Below are 26,231 nucleotides of genomic sequence, written 5' to 3'. Positions count from 1 at the left end.
TCACATTTAAAATCATATTTCACTCGATAGCGAAAGCAGTGAACGGACGGCAAAAAGAAAAGCAAATTTCATCCGTTGGATACACGTACTCAAAAAAAAAAAAAGGCCAGGATATACTCACCAAGCGCTGACGCCTTCCAGAATCACCGGGCTAAGCCTCCACCTGAAGTGAAAGGAAGCACGCTTTATTTAATACGCGTGCGTTATGAGTGCTACGTAGAAGCGCAGTTACTGCATTGCCGGATCAGTAGTTTATTTATTTACAATACTTTACAGGCCCCAGAGGCCATTCAGTAAAGGGGACGAACAAGGTTATTATAAGAAATGCAAAATATACAGGTCGAAAAGGGAAAGGGAAAGCATTGCACACACAAAAAAGAGATCGAGTCGCTTATTCGGTTTTCGTTAGCTCTTAGACTCATAGAAAGATTATCAAGCTGCTCATTCCGAGCTAACACATGAGGATATATTTTTTGTTCTGGTTTTAGTTTGGTTCGGTTTTACACGTGCACCTACATTAACTTGATGATGATGATGATGATGATGATGATGATGATGATGATGATGATGATGGCGGTGGTGGTGGTGGTGCTGGTGGTGGTGGTGGTGGTGGTGGTGATGATGACAGAGGATGGGGCGCATGTCTGCTAAGGGAGATCCGTGACCCTGACGGAGTTAATTATATCTGTTGAAGGAATTATCTTTTTAGTGTCAATAAAAATAATAATAATATTACATCAATGAAAGTGGAAAGGGAAATAGTAAAATGCACTGCAGCTATAAGATGGCTCTGATGTAACTTTACGTTTGAGCGAACACACATAAAGAAAACACGAAAACGAATACAGAAGCGAAGTGTAAAAAAAAAGCAATATGTCTAACATAATTTTTTTGTCCATCTAAGAATAGGTGGAAAGTGCCACATTTACATCTCTGTGTCTTAGTTTTGCAAATTACTGCCGCCCGGCTTGTATCGATGTGTTAAGTCGCTGTAAGGATCCATTTGCCTATCATCATCGTTAGATCATGAAACAAGTTATAGTTGTAGAGCCGCAGTTGACATAGTGTACTTGCTGCCTTAATTTTCAATAAATAAATAAATAAATAAATAAATAAATAAATAAATAAATAAATAAATAAATAAATAAATAAATAAATATTGAAGCCAGAGAAACTTGCAGATGAAGCATGTCCTCCTGAGAGAACAGAAACGACGGCAGTCGTTCAACAATCGATCGATTGATTCTAATATACTCCCAAAAATACAAGGTGGCAAGGTAGCCAGAACATACTTGTGCGTGCAAAGAAGTTTAGACGTGGAACACGACAGTGCAGACTCATCGACGTCACTTCCAATTGACGCTCTTGGAAAACTTTTGTGCGTCAAGGGAATTGAAAGTCCTCGTATTCAGCACAAAACCTGACCAAAGTGATAAAAACTGCCGTACTAAGGAGACAAACCACAGGACCAGTGAAGGAAGTATTTTTTGTTAATAGAGTAAGTGCTTCTTTTTCGTCACCAGAACGTAGCCACTGATGACAGTAAGCCTAGACAATTCCGGCTAAGCGATATTTACCTAGAGCGCTTTCCAGAGTCCCTTATATTTTTATGATTAGGCACTCGGAAACCATCGTCCGAAGCTGAAGGAAGAGACGGCATGGAGAGTAGAATAAAGTTTCGTCCCCTGTATCTCCGCTTAGTGTGCGTCTTCCATTATTTTTTTCTTCTTTCTCTGCAAAGGAATTACCGACCACCATGAATATCTTAAGCATTTCTGCCGCGTTCACCGGAGCCCTATCCATTACGACTGAAATCAGTGAGCTACCCGTTTGATCAGAATGAGTTCGATCATCTAGGATTTTCTAGAACGAGCTCCCAAGGTGCGGAGGGCGAGTGTTATCATAGTCCCCGACCATCGAAATGCAGCCGTTGCGGCATGTTGCGGAGACCGCGAGTTCGTGATCAGCCCCGGAACGCAACAGCGATGAGAGTATCGCACTTTTCTATGGTGAGTGCGGCTAATAAAGATTCCCTGGCATTGAACACCGGCACACTGTGTCCTTTCTTAACGAAATTGTATCACTCAAAATGCCACTTACAAGACTTATTCGCCTATTTACTTAACGGCGCGAGTGCTGAAGCTCTCTGCTGGAACATGGAGTTAATTACTGCATTTACTCCTGCTGTTGAGTAATAGATCAGAGACAAGCTTCTGCCGCCGACCGATCACATTTTCTGGCATTAAACTCTCATCTCTCATTATTCTGAGAACTCTGGCGCTAGTGTATGCGGAAACTGTTGGATCAGCCAGCCTGGGAATGATGGGAAGGTCCTGGATTTACCAAAACTTCGTGATATTGTTTTAACACGGCCATGTGACTTTCCATATTACCCACCTTCAACAAAATATTGCTCTATTAATGCCACGATGCGCAACAATTGGAGCTTCCTGGGAAGAGGCCTCTTAACCTCTATGTTTAGAAAAACTAGGAGTGTTCGAAAAATTAGAAAAATATAAAGCGTGAAAATTAACGACACGAGAACGTTTGAAGTCACAGGCACAAGAAAGTTACACAAATCTACCATTCCCATAGTAGCGAATCCGTTGCAGCACCAGAGTACACCCTCTAGTAATTTTCGTACAAAACATTATGTGCCAAACAAGACCGAGTACCTTCTCTTTGCTGTGTCCTGCGCCGACCGACAGGTGGTGCTTGGTCAACGCTGTGGGATTGAATGGCGTTTGGATAAAGTGCAATGACGCTGGTGTTATCATGCTATCTCTGCACTTAACGACAGTGTAAGTACGAAGGTAAACATTTACTATCTATTTATTTTCGCTTGCTCCCTGCTCTTGGGCGTAGTTTGCCTCGCGGTATACGCACAAGCATTTCTATGGCGGCTGCTGAAACCAGTTGCTGCAGTCGTGAGTACCGCATTACCACGTCCTTTCGAAGCGAGTGGTCATGAAGGCACGTAAACAGCTTCGCAAACATGGCGAAGCATGTCCTAAATCCCTTCAGTGATAACAGTCCATATGCCCTCGATTGGCGAGCGTATATAAAGGAAAAAGCACTTGAAAGAATAATATTTTTCTCTACGCTTTCCTACATGCCCTCTCACAGCGCTTATCCCAATGTTGACCGTAAGCTGCGACCGACCACGCTTGTTTATTTTCCTTTCAGTTCCATGCGACGATTCCGGCGCAGTTTATTGCGAGCAATGGATCTACGCTTTTGCAGTCTACGCTACGGAGTGACACAAGGCAGGGATATAGGTATACAGCTGCGAAACTTCCGAGGAAAAGAGGGAGATATGCGTATAGTTTCGCCCGGAAGGTGAAGCGTGGATATCAATAGCAGTGTATTACAGAACCGTACGAAATAAGGTCTGTAGTTTCATCAGCCACATAAATTGCAACAGACATTCATTCACAAATTAAATTAACAAGCATGGTGTCACGCGCCAGCGCAGGCAAAAATGAACACATCTTCCTCGACGGCACCGAACAGGTCGCTGTCACAACGTTGGCTTGGTGGAGAGGGCAAACACACGCGAGCGAACGATGCCTTTGTCTCTCATTGCAACGCATCTGCGAAACTTGATATGACGCGACGTCCAACACTGGGCACGGGGTGAGCAGGGCAAACGAAGCCGTCAGCCAGCTCGGCTCGCTCTGCTTCGCGCCCGCCGCAGATTGCCACCAAGATAGGGCGTGCTGGCCACGAATGTGTTCAGCCGTGGCACGCGCTTTCTCAGGCGCGCGCTTAATCACGTTAACGCAAGCTCACCCTACCCTTTGCGCCTTTGCGCACCCTTAATCACGTGACCTCCGACACTGAGCCAACATTGCTCTCGACTCCCCCCTCCCCCCCTTCGCTCGCTTTCGCTCTCGTCCACAGCATACGGCTTGCGTGGTGCAATCGCACTTGCTCCTTATACGAAACAACACGGACACGGCGACGTTGCAAATCCGCCTCGAATGTCCGCGTAATTGCTAGGGCAACAATTAAATAAAGCAGAAATTGTGCGAGAACCATCCAGGGTGATTGTCACAACGTAAGTGAATAGCTCAAGGTTTCCTAAAAGCGATTAGTGTTATTAAAGGAATGATGATTTGAAATATGCATATTTGTTGCAGTGACAATATTTAATTAGGGTTCGTTGTTTCCTTCTGCAGTTCCCTAGAGAAGAGAGGGGTTCAGCAGCACATCTGTAGAAACAGTATACGTGGACAGCACGTGCGTCTCAAAGAGAAGTGTAGCTGGTGTTCAGCGATGAAGGGGTCCCGCCACTAGGTTGTGTGACAGCACGCGCCCTTACCATCGGCGCCTTTATATCGTGGGTGTAATTCACCAATCACAACCGCATGAAAAACGATCGAATGAGCCAAAGAAAGCTATTCGCTTTAAAACATTAAGGGTCCACAGATGAAGGCAACAAAAACAGACAATGATGGCCGCAAAACACAAACGATGGTGAAGTAGTCGAACGCGCGCGTAAAAGCATATTGCGCTTTTTTCACAACGTATGTACATAACAGCGACGGTGAATATACTTCGCTACGTCATACTTACTGCACACGTCACCAGGCTCCGACGGAAATTTCGCTATACAAAGCAAGTTGTAAAGCGTTCTTGAAGTGGTATTCTATCGCAAGAATTTTCAGAAGCGTTTAACAATAGCGGTGATAGAAGGAAATTAGACCTGAAATGAAAGTGCAAGGAGACGAGTTATGGCCTCCCTCAAGAAGACAAGCAATCACTCCCATTATCTCGACCAATACTCCCAAGCAAAATAACCTCCCCAACCACACCGCCATTGCCTCCAAAGTGACCTCCAAAGCATTGCTGCAGAGGTTTTCAGCTGGTAAGACGAAATGTGGTATTTCACGACTGAAATATAGCATGGCGCTTCCGTTCAGAAATGTCGGAATGCTTTGGTTTCCACGTGCAATATAGCCAGCAATTGAGCAGGAACTTGGAAGGCCAGACTCGGACAGGGCCAACATTGGCACAGATATGTTAGGTAAGAAAAGCGGCAGTTTAAGTAAATGACACGCAAGACCCGCACAGTTTCATTGCATAAGAAGCGGCACTTTTTAACGAGGCGGTGAATATTGTGTCGTGACCATGTCCATGTTGATAAGTGCTTTACGAGGAGGCAGAGCTTAGGATCAAAGGCTAGAGAGCCAGGGCTACTTCTAGTATGCATTTTATGGAGCTAGCCAGCATCTCCTCTATGTGCGATTGCAGGGCCTTGAAGAGAGCACGTAGCACCTGTTGACAGTCCTCCTGTGGTGGTGGTGCTTCACCGCAACACAGATGGGGTCACTGCAGTGCATACGCATAACTTCGCTGTTCAGGTTGTTCAGCAGTCTTCTCGTATACGGGGTCCCTGTTCAATGATTTCACTGCTTTAGCCGGTCCGCTGAGCGATGTCACCACTCTGTCCTGGGTTTCTGATGTAAGCTTCAGACTCGATCATTCGGTATCTCTATTTGAGCTTCCAGTGAAGTTGTCTGACACTCTGCGACATTCCGTCTTGTTCTTCGTCTTATTCTTCTCATCCTTTACCTTTGGTCCCAAGATAAATGTTTTCTTTCGCTTAATTGCCACTGCCTGCGTAGGACACTTGCTACGACTAGCTGCATCTTGAAACTGTAAAAGCACACAAAGACAAGAAACGAAGAGAGTGGACAGGACGAAGCGCTTCCTCCTGTCCACTCTCTTCGTTTTTTGTCTTTGTGTGCTTTTCCAGTTTCAAGATGCAAGTAAATCAACTAGCCGAGTTCTACATTCTGTCATAACTAGCTGGGTAGGCGCCACTACAATTTGCACAAAGTTCTCGCTGCGCGTGCATGTGTTGAAATCATGCGATCGTCCGCATCTCTTCCATCGCTGCTCACCACAGCAGTACTTGGTCAGATGTCCATAACGCTGACACTTGAAGCATCGATGTTATGACTCAACGTAATCAATGGTCTCATGCCTTGTGAAGCCCAAGTTGATCTTCTCTGGACGGTCCGTGTTTTGAGCGAACGTGAGAGCTATGGTGTTGGTTCACCTGGACTCCCATACGGACTCAAAAATTTGGATGCGTTGTGTAACTCCTCTTACATGATAAACCCCTTGTGGTTTTAGGTAGTCCAACAGTTCATCGTCAGTGTACCACTTCGGCACTGTTCTAATAAAAAGTTGGGCACTAGTGCTGAGCTCGAATCCCTGGGACTGACTTGCAACTGAGAAGGGCGTTCGCATGCTCTTCTGTCTGGGCATCCAAAAGCAGTGCCCCTTGAACAGTAAATCGACTCCTAACTGACGATGCGCGAAGAATTTCTTCAATGTCCGTAGATAGAGCAATGGGATTTAGGTGTTAGGTTACATCCTTTCTTTTGCAACAGATGTAATTATCACTGGGATTATGACGGTTCTCTCTGCGCGTTGGCGCACAATCCTGAAGTCTTCTTCATCCAGTTCACTGATGTCCGCTTTGTCGCAATCATCAAGAAGCGTAGATTCGTAGTCTATTTCTGCACCCTTATATCGCTTACATTCACGTTTGCTTTCAGATACAGTCCGTTGCCCCTGGCCCGGTGTCAGATCTGGTGTAGTCATGACGGAGCTCTCGCTGCTACCAGATCGAGGTCTTCTGCAGGCTCCTATGGAAGCGACGGGAGGGGAACGCACCCACGGCCTCCTCCGGTAGGGGAGGTACCTTGGCGAGTCGTACATCATCTTCGACAATTTGGGTTGACAAAACGCCAAGAAGCGCAAAAGAAAGACGAGGAAGTGAAACAGCAGTGCGTCTGTGGTGAACCAAACTTCTTCTTCTTCCCCTTGCAATGTATCAGTTAGGTTTTCTTGGCGTTTTCTTGATGCACCGCTTTTAGATTGTTTTTATGCCGTCATGAACGCACCTTCAAGGTTGATATCGCTGTGGACGTGGTTGCTCAGGGATAAACAGACCACAAGAAATGTTGAAAAATCGCCTGAGGCAAATAGCTTAGTTCTAGTCATTGAGCTGGATTACACAAAGTGGATGACATTACTTTCATGACAAATTGAAATGCATAATCAACTAAACAACATAGAAAATACTAATGAAATTCTTAATTTATCACGTTACGGCGCATTGAAATTTACGAATTTCAGATGGTAAGTTTGCAAGGCGTATCAAATTGGAACATATCTTTAGGATGACAACAGTTTCAAGACACTCCCTCCCACCCGTTGCGACAAAATGCATGGGTGTTCCAGTTACCTTCGTGCTTCAATACATAAAAGTTCGGTCTAATAAAAAAGTAAGAGGAACAACACAGCATTTTCACCGCCTGTTTCACGGTGCGTATCTTGAAACCGATGCGATCCTTGGAATTTGTTCCAAATGAATATGCTTTGCATATCACCTGCTACAATTCCTAAATTGCAATACGTGCCTTAAAGTATTTAATTAAAGATATATTTAGTGAATTTGTATTAATTATAGTTGATTATGCACTGCGATTTTTCACACTTGTAATATCCGACGCTTCGAGAAATTCAGCTCAAGGATTAAAAACTCTACTTGCCACAGGAGATATCTAAAATTTTGCATGGTGAAAGAACACACACCGAATAGTTTAACAAAAATACACCGGCGAACGAATGCATACGAAGTACTCTGGTTGAACGACCTCAAGTTACGAAATGAGTATCCGCTCAGAAACAAAGAAAAAGGCGCCCATAGAGACCGGACATGTTTCGTTCAAGTACCCTCGGTCGGAAACGAACGCTCATCACGAGCGTGCAAAAAAAGAGAAAGAAAAGAAAAAAAAGAACAGTGCCGCACAGTGTGTCGAGAGAGCAGCGGCTGATTCTGACGGGAGAACGTGAGAGGACGTGACAGAACGCCTTGTTACTTTCATCAGAATTGAATTGAGCGCTGTGTTTTCTTATTCGTCGAGCAGAGAAGAAGCAAACGTGAGAGATCATTCAACAAAAAACCATGGAAACTTTCGGCGATACTACGTGCAAAGCCTCACTCCGACCGGGGCTAGTTTCCTATTGATCGCACGGACAGCTGAACCATAGCACACCAGCAGCGACTACGGAAGCGACACCTACACAACGTACCTCGCCAACACAAGTGCCCTGAGGGTTCGTTCGATGCCATTTGCACTTTTGGAGTGCGCGGCGGTCGCCCCACAGCGACGCTCCATAGAGATAAGTGCAAGCACGTAGGACGCGTAGATGTGACCGCAAAGACAAAAGATTCGTTGGTATAGAAAGGTAAAAAAAAAAACAAGACGTCAACTGCTACCTGTTTACGATCGTTCCAAATGTATGGAATAAGTTGACCTTTTCGACCACCGCAGCATACACGCGCGCAGATGTATCTATCTGCACAGGGACTGTTGCGAACGACGCGAGTTTAGGTTTGAAATCTTGTCTTCGCGCTGGTATAAGAAGCCTGGACATCGGCGGCGAACAGTGCCGAAACACCTTAAAGATGAACATATTTATCTCACGCAGTAATATTGTAAATATTAACGAAGAGGCAGGAACATTCTTGCAGGTGTTTTAAGCAATAGAACTAATTTCAATGCGGGAAGTTCTTAACTGGGTCATTCTTCAAGCCCGGTGTGCTTCGTGTGCTTTAATCCCTTTAAATCAGTCAGTGCTTGTGTACAACTTTTATTTTGTTGGCAAATCATGTTATCGTTTTACGACAAGAGCAGCCGATATTTCGATTTTGTTGTAGCTAACATCTTACGCTTTTGGTCGTTGATGGTCGGATACCGAGCAGGGCAGAAGCACAGCTAGCAATAAGTGCAGCGAGGACAGATGGAAAACCATTACCTTTCCCTCTCTCTCAGAAGGTGATTGCCTCTAATGGGGAATTTCACAGGTGAGCAGGAAATTGCTTTCTATACACGTTCAGCCTCCACTTAAACTTCGCTCGGCCATAATGAGTGAAATATCTACACAAGTTTGGAACGAGCGCTGAACCACTGTACTTGTGATTTGCGTAATCGTAAATGAAAAAGGAAAAAAGTAGAAATGCTATCGAGTGTCATATACCTGAGCTGGCGAAGAACAAACGTTCGAAGGCGAAGCGTAAAACTTCATCGAGCGCGAGTAGAAGACAACTGACAAAATGACAATTCCTGACATTCCATAAACATTTTTGTAAACTTGTAAAGACTTGTTACAATGATGTTGCACGTACATACTTTTCTTGCCTCGCATATACGATCGAATCTCTCAATTTGCTCGTCCGGATTTAAAATGCCACACATTCTTTTACTCATGAGTGCTGAATCCTGAAACGTCAACGCCTCAGCGTTGTTAAAGTAACTAGGGTCTCCCTATGCGAGTTGGTACTGTTTTATTGAAACTCCACACTAAAGTTATGTGTGAAATAAAGCATAGTACTTCTGTGTTTAGTTCAACACGAGCGCAGGTTGTAATTCGAAAATGCTGCCACACTTGATTCATTTGATGTATGCAAGCGGTGGCAATAACACGGACAGAATAGCTGACAGTCCTCAAATTTTGGACGGAAAATAACTGTCAGTTTATGATACATCCACTGTGGCACAGTTCCTAGAAGCGCAAACTGCTGGATTGATTGCATCTGGGATAATTCCTGTTGTGCGTCACGCATAGGTCACACACGAACGCTGGGATCATGCAATGCACTGGCATGAGTACGTTCCAGCAACCCTGGTTCCCACGTAGTGTCCTGCCTTATCGTTTGTAAAATGACATCCACCTATTACGCACATTTCCAATAACTTGAAATAAGCAATTGCAGGTGCCACCAGATGTATATCCAGCTAATTAGAACTTCACCCAACGCTTCATGTACTTTCTCATGTTATTAAGGCGATTACGTCAAAGATCCCGTTTCCCAGAAAATCTGGTTTCGGAGTTCGGCGTCGGCGTCTCGTGAGCGAGAATTGTATTACACACACACAGACACACACACACACACACACACAAACACACACACACACACACACACACACACACACACACACACACACACACACACACACACACACACACACACATATATATATATATATATATATATATATATATATATATATATAAATACCACGCCTCCCTATATGACGTGCGGTATAAGCGCGTTATATTGCCACACCATTCTATCCCTGAATCTGCTCATACTTTGTCTTACATTCTTGGCACAGTTGTTTCTCGGAATTTCGAGAATGACCGCCCAAAAACAAATCTCATGAAACAAAACATGGACCGCGCTTGCTTTTTCAGTTTCACTGAAGAAGTTAGTTTTGCATGTGAAATTATTAATGAGATAGTCGCGATTAGTTAGAAGCCAGACCAAGTAACGTTAACTATGCTCAGACTAACTGCCCTCTCAGCACTACTAGAATATACGCACTGAGCATGGAACCTCCAGCTTTGTTTCGAGAAACAAGAGAAACCCTTGCCTTCACTGCACAAACAATTCTTGCCATATTGACCTCCTGTGCGGCCGAAAAAATGTCCAAGAACATTTGTTACGCACTTTCGGCCCTTAGCAAAAAAAAAAATTATGGGGTTTTACGTGCCAAAACCACTTTCTAATTATGAGGCACGCCGTAGTGGAGGACTCCGGAAATTTCGACCACCTGGGGTTCTTTAACGTGCACCTAAATCTAAGCACACAGATGTTTTCACATTTCGCCCCCACCGAAATGCGGCCGCCGTGGCCGGGATTCGATCCCGACCTTAGCAAAAACAAATGTAAGTGAAACGATTTGATTAAATTAGAGAACAGTCTATTCCACGTACATTTAGTTTATTGCAGGCATCTCCACAAGCGACACACCGGGATCAGACTGCAGAAATAGAAACTTGAAACAGCACACATCAGCCAAGAACGTGAACTTGAAGCAATCAAGAAAAAATGACCCGCTCATTTGCTATATTCAATCAATGAGAGAACCTAGTTTCCATAGAAGAAAGACGCCGAGGTTCTGGAAAAAAAATAACGTGAACCATGGATTGTAACAGCAAATTATTAGAATGCTATATGAAGTAAGGATAGTAGTTTCATTAGCCGCATAACCTTGTAAACATTCGCTTACTAACTAAATTAACAAGCATAGTGCAACGCGCGCGCTGGCAAACATTAAGACGTCTTACTCGATGACCGCCGACACTCGATGTCGAAACACTGGTGTGAGGAAGAGCGGCAGATCGCTTTCAAGATAGGGACCACGCAGCCGCGCTATACGCTGCCGCTGCCAAATTAGAACGCTCCCCCCCCCCCCCCCCCGTCCTCTTGCTGCCTTGAGCGCGGTGGAAGACGGCGCGTTTCCTTCCAGCCTTCCTTCCGCGCGTACGCGAGGTCGAACCACTATTCTTTTGGGCTAAACCTCGCACGCTTTCTCTCGCACTCACAGCATACTGCGCGCAGTCAGGATGTTATATAGCATTTGGACTTTATACGTAACGTCACGACGGCGGCGACGCCAACAACCACGGCGAAAATACGCCTTAATTGTCCATGTATTTGATATGTTAATAAAAAAATCTTGTTTTCGTGAGCTGTCCAAATTGTGATACCGGTGAGCATCACACTTGATAACTCTTGACAGTTACAAATTAGCGCAATCAGGTTGGGTACGATTAAGGGAAACACAATATAATAAATACACACAAAGACTGAGAACAACTGCTAAATGGAACTTCCGGCAGACGCTGTAGGAGGTGTTGAAAAAACTTAAATAAATCGTTTGTCTGGATGGCTCCCGTTTATGAAGGGTGGCGTAAACACGCATATACTGGCAACAAGGAAAAAGAAAGAGTGCCAGAATATACGTGACGCTATAAAACATTCGGACGTGCGGACGGGACCTGTCGCCAGTCGAGAAATATGTGAGCACATTAACGATCGAAGACAACGCCACTCTCATCCGCAGCTAATATGCCGCACCTAATGTCAACTAATACGGAAGTCTGTTAGACGACCCTGTCTCGGATCGCGAGGCCAGTGGGTAATGATCATGCTTGACCATTCGTTTCTCCTTCATTTTGTGCCGTCCCTGACATAAAAGACGCGCGCAGAAATTCACGCTTGTTAGTGACGACTGGCGCTGCTGTTTTGTGGAGCTCTGCACGGGCTCTCCAGCGATATCACTTTCAGTACGCGCTTATTAGCTAGTCGAGCAAAACAGCATAGCTCTTTGACTGGTTTAGCACTTCGTTCGGCGAAGACATTAGCATCGCCGAAAGTGATCGTCCGACAATACGTCCCTAGATAAAGCACAATGCGGAAGCGTATTGAGGCAGAGACGCGCGCGCTTTGGATTATGGGAAGCGAGGTGTATAGCTCGATCTTTTAACGCGATAGCGTTAAGGAGCTCGTGTCGCAGAAAAGCCTGTGTCGTCGGCGTCGGTGTCGGCGTCCGCGGCGTTGGTCGTGAGCGATAAATCACGGCAGGCACTTCATAAATAAAAAGCAACTTCCAAGATGGGCTGGGTGGGAATCGAACCAGGGCCTCCGGAGTGTGAGACGGAGACGCTACCACTCAGCCACAAGTTCGATGCTTCAAAGCGGTACAAACGCGCCTCTAGTGAATGCGGTGTTGCCTTCGAAACGAGCCGTGGAAAGTTATACTGCGGTGTATATCGGTAATTACGAACATATAACTTACAGAAGTCGCAATTACACGAGAAGCGAAGTGCGTTTCCGCTGCATTTCTTCTGCGCTTTCCGCACACGCAGAGCCATCTTGCCGCAAACACAGAAGACCCCCTCCTCTCCATGTACGGCGCTGCCCCGACAGATGGCGCGCCACGCGCGCATTGGAGCTGTGCGAGGACCGGACTCTTTCTCCCCTGACAACGCTTCGCCTTGCTCCCTCTGCAGAATCAAGCGTCCTTCCCTTCTTTAGATCACTATCTGTCTATCTCTCTGCCCGTGCCGATCACGACGTTTGGCTGGCGTGCATCATTTCCCCCTCCGAGATACCGAGTTCTTTGGTTCGTTCCGCTTGCTCAGGCGCACGTTTCGTTGCTGCGCCGAACGCCGCGTTGCTCGACCATATGGCTCGACGCTCACCGCGTCCGATGCGGGGCGCCTCGTAAGTGATGGCTGCCCTGTAGCCCATTGTCTTACACCCCTTGGCGGGTGGACGGGAACGCTGTCGCGTTCCACTCTTGAAGGCGAAGCTTAAGCGTCCTCCAATTTTTTTTCCGGCGCTTCCGGCGCTTCCGGCGCTCGCTACGCGACCGAAGGTCTAGAAGATAGTTTGCTCCAATGACAGGTGCTGGAGAATACCATTATTACTATTATTATTATTATTATTATTATTATTATTATTATTATTATTATTATTATTATTATTATTATTATTATTATTATTATTATTATTATTTTGAAAACATATATAAAATTGACAGGAAAGGGTAAGCGAGCAGCAGGTTCGCAACTGCAACCGGAAGGGACACAACGCATGCCTGCCCTTCAGAAGGGAGGAGATAGAAACCTAAAAATGGAAGATATGAAGAAGAGCAAGAAGGAGGGAAGCAAGATCAAGATGACAAATATCAAAGAATAAAGCAGAACACAGACAGTGCAGGTCATGCACACTAGGGCCGGTCACGGAAGGCCATGCTACTAAAGAATGTTAGAATAAATAGTGGGTGAGGTATTCCCATTTGAAAATATCACAAATATCACACAGAATTAGAAGAAAAGAAAAGACCCGTAACCATGAACACATCATACTCTGTAAATAATGAGACCTGCACATGGCTGCACATTGTGCATTTCATGCGCTGTGTTCCAATACACTATTCTCCAAAACTAAGAAAGCTTTGTTTGCGTAGACAGACATCAGGAATGTGTCCTGTTTAGCTTTTTTTTTTCACTGAGCTTTACTTTTTCTTCCTTTTTTCCCCCTCAGCAATACCACCTAAAGTCTGCAAATAGAGTGTTCGTGTGTGTCATCTGTTCTCTGGCCAAATTGTGGTTTCTCACTCAAGTCCAAGAATTCTTTGGACAATGATTGTTTTATAGAATGGCGCCACAGCTACCAGGATCTCCCGACTAGGCGCTATTCACAGTCGTCTGCGGCCTCCTTCCGATACGCCTGGTGATGTCAACACCTATTCCTGATTGGTTAGCAGTTCATATTACGCTTATATAGCTCTTTGTGAAACGCAACTGTCGTTACTACTGATGAAAGACCCCGTTCTGACTAAATTTTCTTAGCGCAAGGTTTTGCAATACGAAACACACAATATGACACTAACAACGCTTTTATTTTGAACACGTTAGCGTTACATTTGCATGACAACGGAGGCAGGATAACCCTTACCCCAAGACATTCCCGCATGTGCATCGCGTTCCGTTTCTTTCTCATTCCCCCCATTATTAAAACACGGGGAGCTTCGTAGAAGTACAATATGTTAATTTTGAACAGTACAACCGTCTAATGATAGAGTGGAGCTATTCCTTGCCCAAATTTATAACGTAACCAGGAACTTAGAATACTAAACCGCAAAAGTAGCAAGTATCTCAGAACAGAACAAAAACCAAAATAAAACAATACACAACGGCCCAAAAGCAGTTATCGTATCTGCTGAAAATATATCTCGGGGCATTCTATGCGTGCTAGTTACACACAAGAAAAAAGGCAAGAGTGCGCACCGTTGCAACGTTCTGCACAGGGCGGGACTGAGAAGAAAGGGAGGGAGGGTGGCTCATGTGAGCGGGACGTGAATTCAATTATACATAGCGTTTTCTTCAGCTTGAGTATACCGCCCAAACTACTACACCGAATTACTTCGCAAGACTGCTATTTTTGGAGCGAATATAAGTTCTCTTTATAGCTCGCACGTCACAAATGAGCGAACGTTCGTGCATTCGCTGACGCACTCGGTCGGGAACGGCATCCCGCAGGCGATTTTAGGTAATTCGTATAACCGCATTTTGCCGACCTGCAGGCTGTAAACAGCTTAAACATAACCCTGACTGGGGTATCGTTTTCATAAACAACTCTAGATGACGGCTTCAACCCCCGGAAGCCAAATCACCATGAAATAAAGCGCTACGCAGTCATACGGAACTTCGCCTAGGTGCCGCCGAAACTGTGGCGTGATGAGGAAATGTGAAACCGTTACTTATATTGAGACGGCAGTTCTAGAACATTAAGCAATCGTTTCAATATTGTTGCCAGGCGGTATATTTTAGTGAACAGCAATGATTTCACATCCGTCATTCAAGAAAACATGAGATTGAGAAAAAAAAAGTAAATATATCCTCTTACCTCTTTCTCTGTATGATCCTGTATAGGCTAAGATTTCAGGATGACCCAACATCCCGACATTAACAGGTGGTGAAGAACGACACCGGTCACTAAATGACAAAGTCACAAGCAGACACATGCACACGCACTGATCTCTGTAATATAATGTGAATATATACATAGATACGTCTTCAATTCTTCCCCTGTGTAGGGTAGCGAATCAAGCAATTGTCTTGTAAACCACCTTGCCTTAATTATTTCATATTCTATTTTTCTCTCTGTTCCGTCTCTTTTATTCCCTTGGAACTTTTGTTTATTGCTTGTTTCACTGATCATTCAAAAGTTAAGGCGTGGCATTAAAGAGCTCCACGAGTTACAACTCGCAAGCATGGTAAAACAACAAGTATTCTATTGTGTTGCTGTAACGTATGCTCCCCTTGGCATTGTTGATGAGCACAATGTATAATCAAGACAACGCTTTAGTCGAATCAAGTCGATGCAGATCCGGCATCGGCTTCATTCGATGCCTGATGTGCATCGACTTGATTGATCACCTCGCCTCCCTTCCTGCTACTCGACCTCGTTCAGCATTTAGCAGGATTATTGCCGCCAACCATGGAACTTCACCGTCAAGCTTCACGCCTGCAGCACGACCATCCCTACCGCTGTGGTGTCTGCATCCCCTCCAGGCCCTTCTTGTCATTCCCAGCACCAAAAAGAAAACGGATATGTCATCTTTCGCGCTCAAACAAACCGTGGTTTCATTCCAACATGAGAAGCAGAGAGAACGCGTTACATGGACAGTTCTGTCTCCTTCAAAGGTTCAGCTGGAGCAGTGGTAATTCCCGCAAAATCTGTAACCATCAAATTCAAGACGTCAAGTTCAAGATCGTTGATCGCTGCAGAACCCGCAGCTAGCCGTGTTGCTCTGGAGTTTATTGGTTACAAATCATCACAGTCATGGCCCATATTTTGTGACTCGAAGGCAGCTCTCCAGTGTCTGCTGTCCCCTTTCAACCACGGACCCAATGTGCAATTAGTCGCACACATCCGACTGATCCACCATCACGCAATTCGCAAGGGGCATATCATCATGTACCAGTGGATACCGGGTCACTGCAGAATTTCCAGAAATCACAGTGTGGATGATGCTGCCCGATCGGCCCACGGTGGTGCCCTTATTACACCAATACCACTGCCAAAAACAGATGCAGCCACAAGTCTTCGCTCCCTCGCCCGCGAGCTTACGCAGAATCTGTGGAGCCCCAGTGAATTCACGGACGCACATCTCCACAGATTAGATCCACGTCTGCAACTCCGTCTTCCACCACGGTTACCGCGCGCGGAAGCAACACTTCTGTGCCGCCTGTGGCTCCGCGTGGCATTCTCGAATTCCTATTCATTCCGCATTAGAATGGCCGACAGCCCTACTTGCGACACCTGCGGCTGCGAGGAGACGATTGATCACCTCCTTTGTGACTGTCCCCGTTACAATGTGCCGAAAGAAGTGCTCGTGACCATGATAGAAAAACTGCACAATCACCCCTTTACAGAATAAAAAGTTCTAGGACACTGGTCCAGACGGGTTTCGGCACTCAAGGCATTAAGGGCTTTGCTGAAGTTTTTAGGGACATGCGGATTTTTCTGTTTCTTTTTAATTATTTGGCCTTTTATTCCCTTTACCCCTTTTCTCAGCATAGAATAGCCAGCCAGTACTTACAATGGCTAACCTCCCTTACTTTACTCTCCCTTTGTGTGTGTGTCTCTCTCTCTCTCTCGATGGCAATGCGGAGCCGAGTCGATTAAACCTAATCTGAGCTCAGGTTCTGCACGCACCACATTTGGGTTCGAGTTCTTTCCTCTTCCGATGTGTAAGCCATTCCAAAGCAGTAGGTTCGTTAACGCTGACGAAACGAGAAAGACAGAAGGAAAAAAAAAGACGCAGATATTGTTTTTGAGCCCAAACTCAAAATTTGAGCTCAGTGCATTCGTCGCTTTCGTACACATGCACGGTATAAGGGTATGTCTACATCAGCCTTGGCTGATGTAGACATACGGTATGTAAGGGTCGGTATACGGTATAGACGGTATGTAAGGGTCAGTGCGTTAAAAAGTGATACAGCAAAAGAAACAAGATAATAAACACCGGCAGACGAGTGCGACCTTGCAGAACAGTCAACAATATTCTAACAAGGCAGGGTTCGAGACAACAAGAGAGCAACGCACGGCGTGTCTCTTGTTTGCACCCTCGGAGCATTTTTCTGGGAAAGAAACATTCTCGCAGCCCATGGAACTTTTCCTCGGCGTCCGTGCACGATTCTTTCTGCGTGCATGGCTGCGAAGGGAGAGATCCCACGCGCCGGCGGTGTTTGATGCCACCATCACATGAAAGTTACTCTTTCAAATTTATCCCTACACTAAGAATTTTCAAAAGATTCACAGGGTCTCTTACGTTATCCCTAAGACGATTGCAAGCCGAAAGGTCAAGTACTGAGGCATTAAAGACTGACACAGGACGTACACGTCCCCCCTAATTTCGCTTAGCCTGCTTCGCTTAGTCATCCCTCTTAGTTCTCTCACTCCGACCCTTGATTCGCTTACTCCTGCCCTTAATTGGCTTAGTTAACCCCCTTGATTCGCTTTGTGTTCTTCACTTAGTCATCCCTCTTAATTCCAAAGGCCGTTGGCTCTACTCCCACCCAAGGTCGTGGGTTCGAGTGACATAATTAATTCGATCTTAATTAACTGTGCCTTAATTAGCTTCGCCCGAATGAACACCAAAGGCCGTGGGTTTGACTCCCACCAAAGGTCGTCGGTTAGAGTGCCTTAACCCTTTCCCTATTGCCTTGGCCTTCATTAACACTAAATTAAATGTCGTTACTTCGACTCCCACCAAAGGTCGAGGGCCCGTAGCCTTAACAGCAAAGGTCGAGGATTCCAGATTTTTTACCTTTCGTGTCACCGACGCGTTTTCGCACTAAGTCAGCTGAATAATGAGACATATAAGGCTTTCGCCTTAATAACTGTGGTTGAGGTGTCCACCAGTCTGTAAGACGCTTACCTTGAAATGCCCTAGCATTGTTAGGGTACTTAACATACTTTCCGGGGATTATCATCTATGTTTGGCGTGCCATGCTGCTGATGATCATTTATTGGCATCCCGTTTAAAATGGGGCGGCGAGATATATTAGCCTGACTATTTGCATTGATGCGTTTCTGAGGCCCCACGCAGGCTTCGCGGCGGCGGCGCTAGATGGCACCGAGCGTTCTCAGGGAAGCGCGATAGAGGAGTCCCGCTGCAGTACACGCCTCGTGCATAACTCTTTTCGATGGTGGTACTACCTCGCGTCGCTTTATTGATCCAATGCTAACGCATTACCGTGGACAGTCATCGTTAGATGGGTTCTACCACAATGTTTATTTATCCCCACTTGCTCATCCTTGGAACAGTACTTTCAAGCCCTGCTAAACTTAGTGGGTAATTGAAATACGTGCGCCCTGTTTCAACGCTACAGGCGTGAATGTTCAGTCGTTTACTTCCGTTGTTAAATTTTATTTATTGAATTGTTATGAAATCGACTGACTGTTCTAAAAAATTTAAAGTCATTTTGCATAAGTGAAAGAGGGTGAAGGCGAAAGCCTGCGGGCTCGAAAGGCATTCATTAAATTACTTGACATTCTCATTCAAATGCGCTGTTTCTTCTCAGTAGTTGTCTTCTTCCACCAAATGTCTTCGGTTCAAGTGCCTTAATTGACGCTGTCCTAATTATTGTTGCCTTAATTAGCCTAATTAACGCCGAAGGTCGAAGGTGTGGCTCCCACCAAAGGTCGTAGGTTCGAGTGCTTTGATTAACAATATATTAATTCATTGTGCCTTTGTTAACGTTGCCTTAACACCAAAAGTTGTAGGTTCGACTACTACCGAAGATGTGGGTTCGACTGCGTGAATGAGCTCCATCTTAATTAACTTTGCCTTTTTTTTTTGGCACGATGCGCGGCTTCGGAGCCAGCTGTGGAAGAAGACGACTACGAACTCGTGAGAAGTGGCACGAGCGCGTGTCTGCGCGAGTATAGCTTACATTACTTTCTCTGCCTCTCACCGCGTCTTCGTCACCACCGAGGCATGAGGCACTTAAGGCTTTCGCCTAAAAATTCTGTTAGTATAAGCAGACAAGTTTCTCGCCATGTGGACAAGTTATACGGGCCTGTTTTATGCGTAAAAAAACCATAAATAACACATTCATGTCGTTATTTTCTCGCTTTTAGGCATCTATAATACGAACGGAGCTCATAATGGAACCGTGCAGGAAATTTATATGCAGTATTTGAAAGATCTGAACTACTGTATTCATAATTGGGACAATAGGCATGCACGCTGCACATGTGGCCATACTTGGCCAATTCACCAGAATAGGCATGCGCCACTGCGACTCCAGGGGTATAAAAGTCTTAGATTTATTTGTAAAGCACCTCTTACCAACAGTATTCTGTCTAGAAAGAGAAAGAGAGAGAGATGAAGCGGAAAGGCAAGGAGGTTAACCAGATATTAGTCTCAGGTTTGCTATCCTACACTGGGGTTGGGAGATAGGGGTTAGAAAGAGGATAGAGAGGAAAGAGATAAAAAATACAGCTCACATTACTACTTTTATACGAGAACTGCCGTGACTCTAGGCATATCTACACTGACGGATATGTCCTGGCAAACAGCTTCGCTGCGACAATCCTGATCCCAGTGAAAGCTACAACCACTAAATTTAGGACGACTCACGCGACATCATCGACGGAAGCAGAGGTCACAGCGCTCCTTGCCGCCTTTCATTACATCGGTCATGAACCACCACACAAGTGGACGATCTTCTGCGTCTTAAAGGCGGCACTGCAGTCTCTATTGTCTCTTCACGACACGGACCGCACGAACAGCTAGCATTTCAGACTACAGAGGCGATGCACTATATGAGTGATGCAGGCCATGAAATAACTTTCCAATGGCTCCCAAGTCCCTGCTGGATTATCGGCAATGGACGTGCCGATCATGCAGCCCGTTCAGCCATACTGAGGACCACGATGTACCAATACCACTTTCTGGAACTGACCCCGCACGGAAGCTCCACCTGCTTGCTCGCAAGTGCACCACGTCGCAATGTAATGAGCCACCATTCCAGGAATTCCCGACTATTCTCCCTTGATCCCACATTAAGCCTTCTAGTTCCATCAAAGTTTCGCCGTGGAGACGCCACGTTTTTGTATCGACTGTGGTTGGGCGTTGCTTTTACCAAAGCCTGTTCGTTCCGCATAGGGATGACCGACACCGCAACCTGTGACCACTGCGGCCATGACGAATATAGATTGGCCATATTTTGTGCGACTGCCCGCAGTACAGTCCACAGAGGAAATCCCTTCGCCACGAACTCAACCAGCTGGACGAAGGACCACTATCGGAAGAAAGACTTCTACACAATCGGCAGAACCTAACGTCGCAGAAGAAGGCCATGCAAGCACTACGGCGCTTCTTGTGATCTACCAGCCTCTGTGAACGTCTAGAAATGGAACGCCCTTCCTGTGTGTGTCTCTGTGTGTGCACTTTGTTTCTTTCGAGAAAGATCATACATCGCCTACGTTCTCTTGCCAGAGATAGCTAGCAACTGCATGTGACGAAACCATAGGCTTTTTGTGCGCTATTACTGCTACCTCGAAAATTGAGTGGAACCTGTGTGCTTGAATCTTTGTTAGTTTTTGCCAAAGCATTTCATCTGTGCGATTCCCTCTTTCGTGAAGCCTGGATCAAACACATCCCGCGAGTGGAATCCGTACATCTTGACTGTGCTTCGCTATGATTCCGCTGCGAATTCATTCCAGTACTTTTTTTGAATATGCAATTACTCCTCCGGGGTTATCACCAGCTCTTCCAAGTGAGCCTCAGCAGGCAGAATGCTGCACAAGTTAGATGTTTCTCAACGTCTGGTTAGTCCTATCGATCAATGCAGCACTTCTCGTCGTTAAGGAAAGGCTAATGTGGCTAGCGTTGACCTGCTGACCAGGTGTCGTTCCTCCACCCAAGATGCTATGTGCAAGGTCCCAGAAATGCAGGAGCGTTTATGCAGTGCGCCAGTTGTGATCCCTTGTGATGAACTCAACCATACACACATCATTACTGTGAAAATCTTTTATTTTTATCTTTCAGTCCCCTTTTCTTCTTCGCCAATGCAGGGTAGCCTACCCAGCTCAGCCTGGCTAACTTCCCTGCATTTTCCTTTGTCACTTCTCCATTTATTTTTACCCAACTACTTCCAGTTCCAATAGACTTCGGAAACCGCAGTATGGAGCACATCGTCCATGCAGTCTGGTTAAACGTGGTGTATGTGTAGTGTTCTCGTGAAGTGTTCCCGATTTTGTAGGCATCTTAATAGTGATTTATTGCATTTTACATACGCCCATAAATTGAGGGTTGGGTTAAGAGACACCGTAAAGTGCACGAACCTCCCTCCGAACGAAACCTTGCAAGACTAGAATTATTCACCTAATTTTCAGCAAACGAGCTTCTTTATTCATTTATTTTTATGCGTTGCATATTGCAATCACTCAGTTCAGCCCTTGGGCGCGGCCGGGCAGCCACCATTGAGGGTATGAGCCATTGTTCATTGCTGCGCCTCTCATATGTGGGTCTATTCTCTTTTAAGTTTGCTATGTTTGTTATTAAGTTGCTTCTATTTTTATGCGTTGCATATTGCAATCACTCAGTTCAGCTCTTGGGCGCGGCCGGGCAGCCACCATTGACCTTTAGGGCAACCACGTGACGTGACGTCACAACAGCCGGAGGAAAAGCTGGGCCCCAACTCGCGCAATATGCAACGCATTCTTGGCTTAACCAAGCTAAGCCTGGCCATTTTATTTTTGCCTCGTTAGAATGAGGTTGCCGTGACAGGAAATCAAACTGCCGATTTGACGTTCATCAGCAGTGCACCTTTGCTATTGAGCTGGTTGTGGCTGTTGCTACAGCGTGTGACGGTGCACTAAAGCACACAAATGCTGCTACAAAGTACAGCACAGATTGGTAACTTAGTGCACTGGAAACAGCGTCGTATTCTATGCGCGGAAGGCAGTTTCCGGAAGGCTATGTCCTTGCATATTTAGTCACTCAATTATCACCTAAGTGTACAAAATAAGAACCATTTCTACGGTCTTCTTTTTATCGCAATTGCCCTTCATTAAAGCTACATATGGGACTTCAAAGGCCCCATATGACAGTCAATATTACAGGCTCCGTGTTGTTTGCGACAATTATATCAATTATATGCATGAAGTGAGAGTTGAGTCAACGCTTCTATTGTATTGAGTGGTTGTAGTGCATTTCAGTTGTGGAGATATTCGCTCTTGTGACGTGTGATCCGAGAAGAAGAACAAAGCAAGTCTACCTTGACTTGTTTGAATGGAGGTCTGTGTTCCATGAGCCTTCCCTAGGAGTCCATTCGGCTTCTCTAATGGCTTCAACCAAAAGAAAAAGAAATTCATGGTGATTTACCGGTAAATAGAGAGAAATGCGTTGCCACTATGTCGAACTTCTTTGAGGTCCCGGATTCATGATTTAAACCGCGTTCACCGCATTTCAAAGCGTTGTTGTTCAAGCAATTTCTCGACACGCGGCCTGACTCTTCCAGGAGCGAAGTGCAACTGACTGTACACACACACACACACACACACACACACACACACACACACACACACACACACACACACACACACACACACACATATATATATATATATATATATATATATATATATATATATATAGATCACATGACCGGCGTGCCACACTTCACACCACACGTATACTTTTTTTCAACTTGGAAACACCTATGCTAACGCACTACAAAGTTGCAAAATAGTCCAGGGAAAATAGTAAGTGTCTCTGCACTTTGAGTTTGTCAATGAACTCACTCTGGCGCTGCAATCTGGTCGCCTCCTAGTTAACAAAAATGGTACAGCGACAGCCACGCAAGGCCGTTAGTGTCGGGTTAAGTCTCACAGGACCTGAAGGTATGTTTATTCAACTGTGAAGCTTTATTTCTGACAGACTCGTACGGGTTCCATCGTATAGATTCGTGCTACAGCTTGGTGTATGACAATTGTCACTTGCACAAACATTCGTTCACCTCGCGGGCTTCTGCATAACTGATTTGTAATGACGCAAGTGTCCTCCTGACAGCATGCCTAGTTAATCAAAGCGCTTGCCTAAAGTTAAGGCTTTGGTGAGCTCAATTTACGTGCCAGAGAGCCCACCATCGCAACAGAAAAACGTAGAGCCTTTCTTTAGAGACAAAGACGCCAACGCAGCTTAATGGAGTATTTTTCTTGGTAGTGCATGGCCGAAAGCTGTGCCGCATGCCTTCGCAAAGTAATCCGCATTAGCGATATGCGTTTGTGCATTACAGGGAAGAGTGAGAGTTGCTTAGTTCCTCAGCCAAAACTTCGTGTTCATTCATTTCCCTTCATTCCATCTCTCTCTCTTCTACTATCCTCGTTAAGAGCTAACAGCTAACTATAGGGTGGCGCGCTTGCTTTTACGCCACGTGGCGGAAGCACGGCGTACAGCTATGGAAGAATTTTATACGGATTTGCTGCCCCGTCAGTTTATGCGAGCTTTAACACTCGCTGAAATCAGACCCTACTTCTGTTCTGAGTGCCGGCGCGCACGTGCGCGGATCTAACAGGCGAGGCGTGGGACTCAGTGTTTGAAAGGTAATTTCTGCTTAATCTCAAGAACACCATGTTCGCAACTCTCTGCGTTTTCTTTTTTTCATCTTCAGCCGCAAAAGTCGGATCCTGTGGCCTGCAACCGTGACAAGCGACGACGTCAAATTTGGTGCTCTCAAGCAGGATCGTTTCGAGAAAATGTACGCCAGCTGACATAAAAAAAATATCAAAGAAGCTGAACAATATTTGCTGCCCCACGAGCACTCAGCGTAAAACATGGCCTACTCTTCGCCGACGAGAGACTCAATTCCGTCGATAGGGTAATCGAAAGGCATTCGCCAAAACTGATTAGCACTGCGAATGCCACGCTCATAGCCAATTGCTCCCGTCGCTTAGTGCCCCCTTCCGCACATCTCTTTCTTTCTTGAGCAGAGTAAAGCTTGAAATAAAAACAACATATTCACCAGCGACGCAGCAGCACCAGTTGCGCATCATGTGCCCGAGCACGTCTTATTTGGTGGCTCCAGAAAGATAAGCAGTCTGAGGAACACAGTGCTAGTTGGGAAGCTTCGTGAACAACGTCACCATTCGAACTAACAAGTGGGCCTGCGCACAGTGTCGCAACAACCGCAAGGCAAACACCAAAAGCCACATGCGTGACAAGTGCACAATAAAGAAAACGCGCGTAGACAGCAACCAGTGTAGAGGGTCATATTAAATGGTTATAGCAGACGTCTTGCCCATTTGGGAGTCTTCAAGAAAATGCCTATCCTTCCCCTCCCACCTCTCTCTCTCTCTTCTTCAACATTTCCTTAAAGTCGAACAAGGAAAACAAAAAAAAGCAACTGCGCTCGTCTATTTGTATGACACATCTCTCTGCGTCCACCCGCAAAGAAACCAGACAGCCATGCGCATACCAGGGGATGCATCGCCAACGAAAGGTGTTAGAAGATGAGTGGCGTAAGAGCTGTCACGATCAGCTTTCGCGAAGTATAATCAGCCCGTTCTGTCACCATGACAAATGGAACACGCGTCGTCCTCGGCGTAGGCCTGCAGTGGAGCGTCAAAGCGCGCCGCAGTGCGCTCCCTGAGAAACCGTCATAACGGGGCGCTGCACAAAGGTATGGTAAGAAGGCTCCGCTGATGATTCGTCCTGACGCGGCCTTGAAGAGGACGTTATCGATCAAGCACAATCAGAATTAGCTTTCATTCGTGCCCTTGCACTTCCATAACGTGGTAACGCCTTAGTGCGGCAGAATTGACAAAAGCGCTGATATACCACATGTACTATACTCTCGTTGATTGAACGCACCAATCATATATCATTATTTCCTTGTGTATGACCTTTGGTTAGTTGTTTGCTGAGAGCGGGGTCGTTTTATGCGATATGTAGTCTCTATACCCTTTACCTCTCTCCCTTCTCCCTCTTCCACTTCTCCCTTCCCCCAGCGTAGGATGCCCAACCAGATCCTTGACTGGTTAACATCCCTGCCTTCCTTGTATCCATCTCTCTCTCTCTCTCTCTCTCTCTCTCTCTCTCTAGGGGCGCCTTTTTTATGCTTGACCGTCTGATAAAGAGAATAAAGAAAGTGTCCTTGTACACGTGCGTATTAGATCCCCCGAGTAGGAAAATCTTTCGGATTGAATCGAATACAAACATTCAGAAAAAGCGAGCTCCAAATATTCAATGGAATGTTGAACGTTTTCTTATTTTTAAACAAAGTGAAATCTAAAATTTGCACGGAGTTCGTTTCGTAAGATTGCCGCCTTACTCACACTGTTTGATAAGCACACGTTGTCTCCAACTTGAGATCCTGTCCATTGAGAAATTCAGAAGATGAGGAACGATCGCTTTGAAATTTACCTCCTGCACCGTACGAATGGCAGTAATGAACGAACCGAACAGCACGTCACGAGGTGCGCGTGCAACTTTTGTGTTCGCTGAAGGCGAGAAGTGTGACAGCGCGACACTGCAGTTGTCCTAAAGCGATGCAAGCAGGTTGAGACTGTGGAAACAGTGAACAGCATTATCAATGTCGAGGCAAATAATTTCGTATACCGACGGTCAAACAGTGCAACATTCTGATTGAATGACAGGAATTTATTGCTCGAAAGTTGGCTGCCATATATCCGATCGGCTCCGAACCGGTGCCTTCGCAGCTCTCAAGTGGCCTTTTTTGCTGCAAACTCTTTCGAAAGAGTCCCCGCTTGCATCGGTAGCCGCACCTCAAGACTCCAATAAGTATTGTCATCCCTTACATTCGAACGC

At 45.6% G+C, this 26,231-nt stretch overlaps 1 protein-coding gene across 1 annotated transcript in view; it reads right to left on the bottom strand.

Annotated features, from left to right (window-relative positions):
* Positions 1-26,231, bottom strand: part of LOC139052987 (rap guanine nucleotide exchange factor 4-like) — a gene marked incomplete at its 3' end in the record, with an annotated part of 571,300 nt that overhangs the window by 486,772 nt on the left and 58,297 nt on the right. The window contains exon 2 of the mRNA XM_070530122.1: positions 122-163. The remainder of the gene's footprint in view (positions 1-121; positions 164-26,231) is intronic.

Source organism: Dermacentor albipictus, unplaced genomic scaffold (assembly GCF_038994185.2).
Source record: "Dermacentor albipictus isolate Rhodes 1998 colony unplaced genomic scaffold, USDA_Dalb.pri_finalv2 scaffold_50, whole genome shotgun sequence".
Lineage (NCBI taxonomy): Eukaryota > Metazoa > Arthropoda > Arachnida > Ixodida > Ixodidae > Dermacentor > Dermacentor albipictus.
This window is presented reverse-complemented; position numbering and strand designations above follow the sequence as displayed.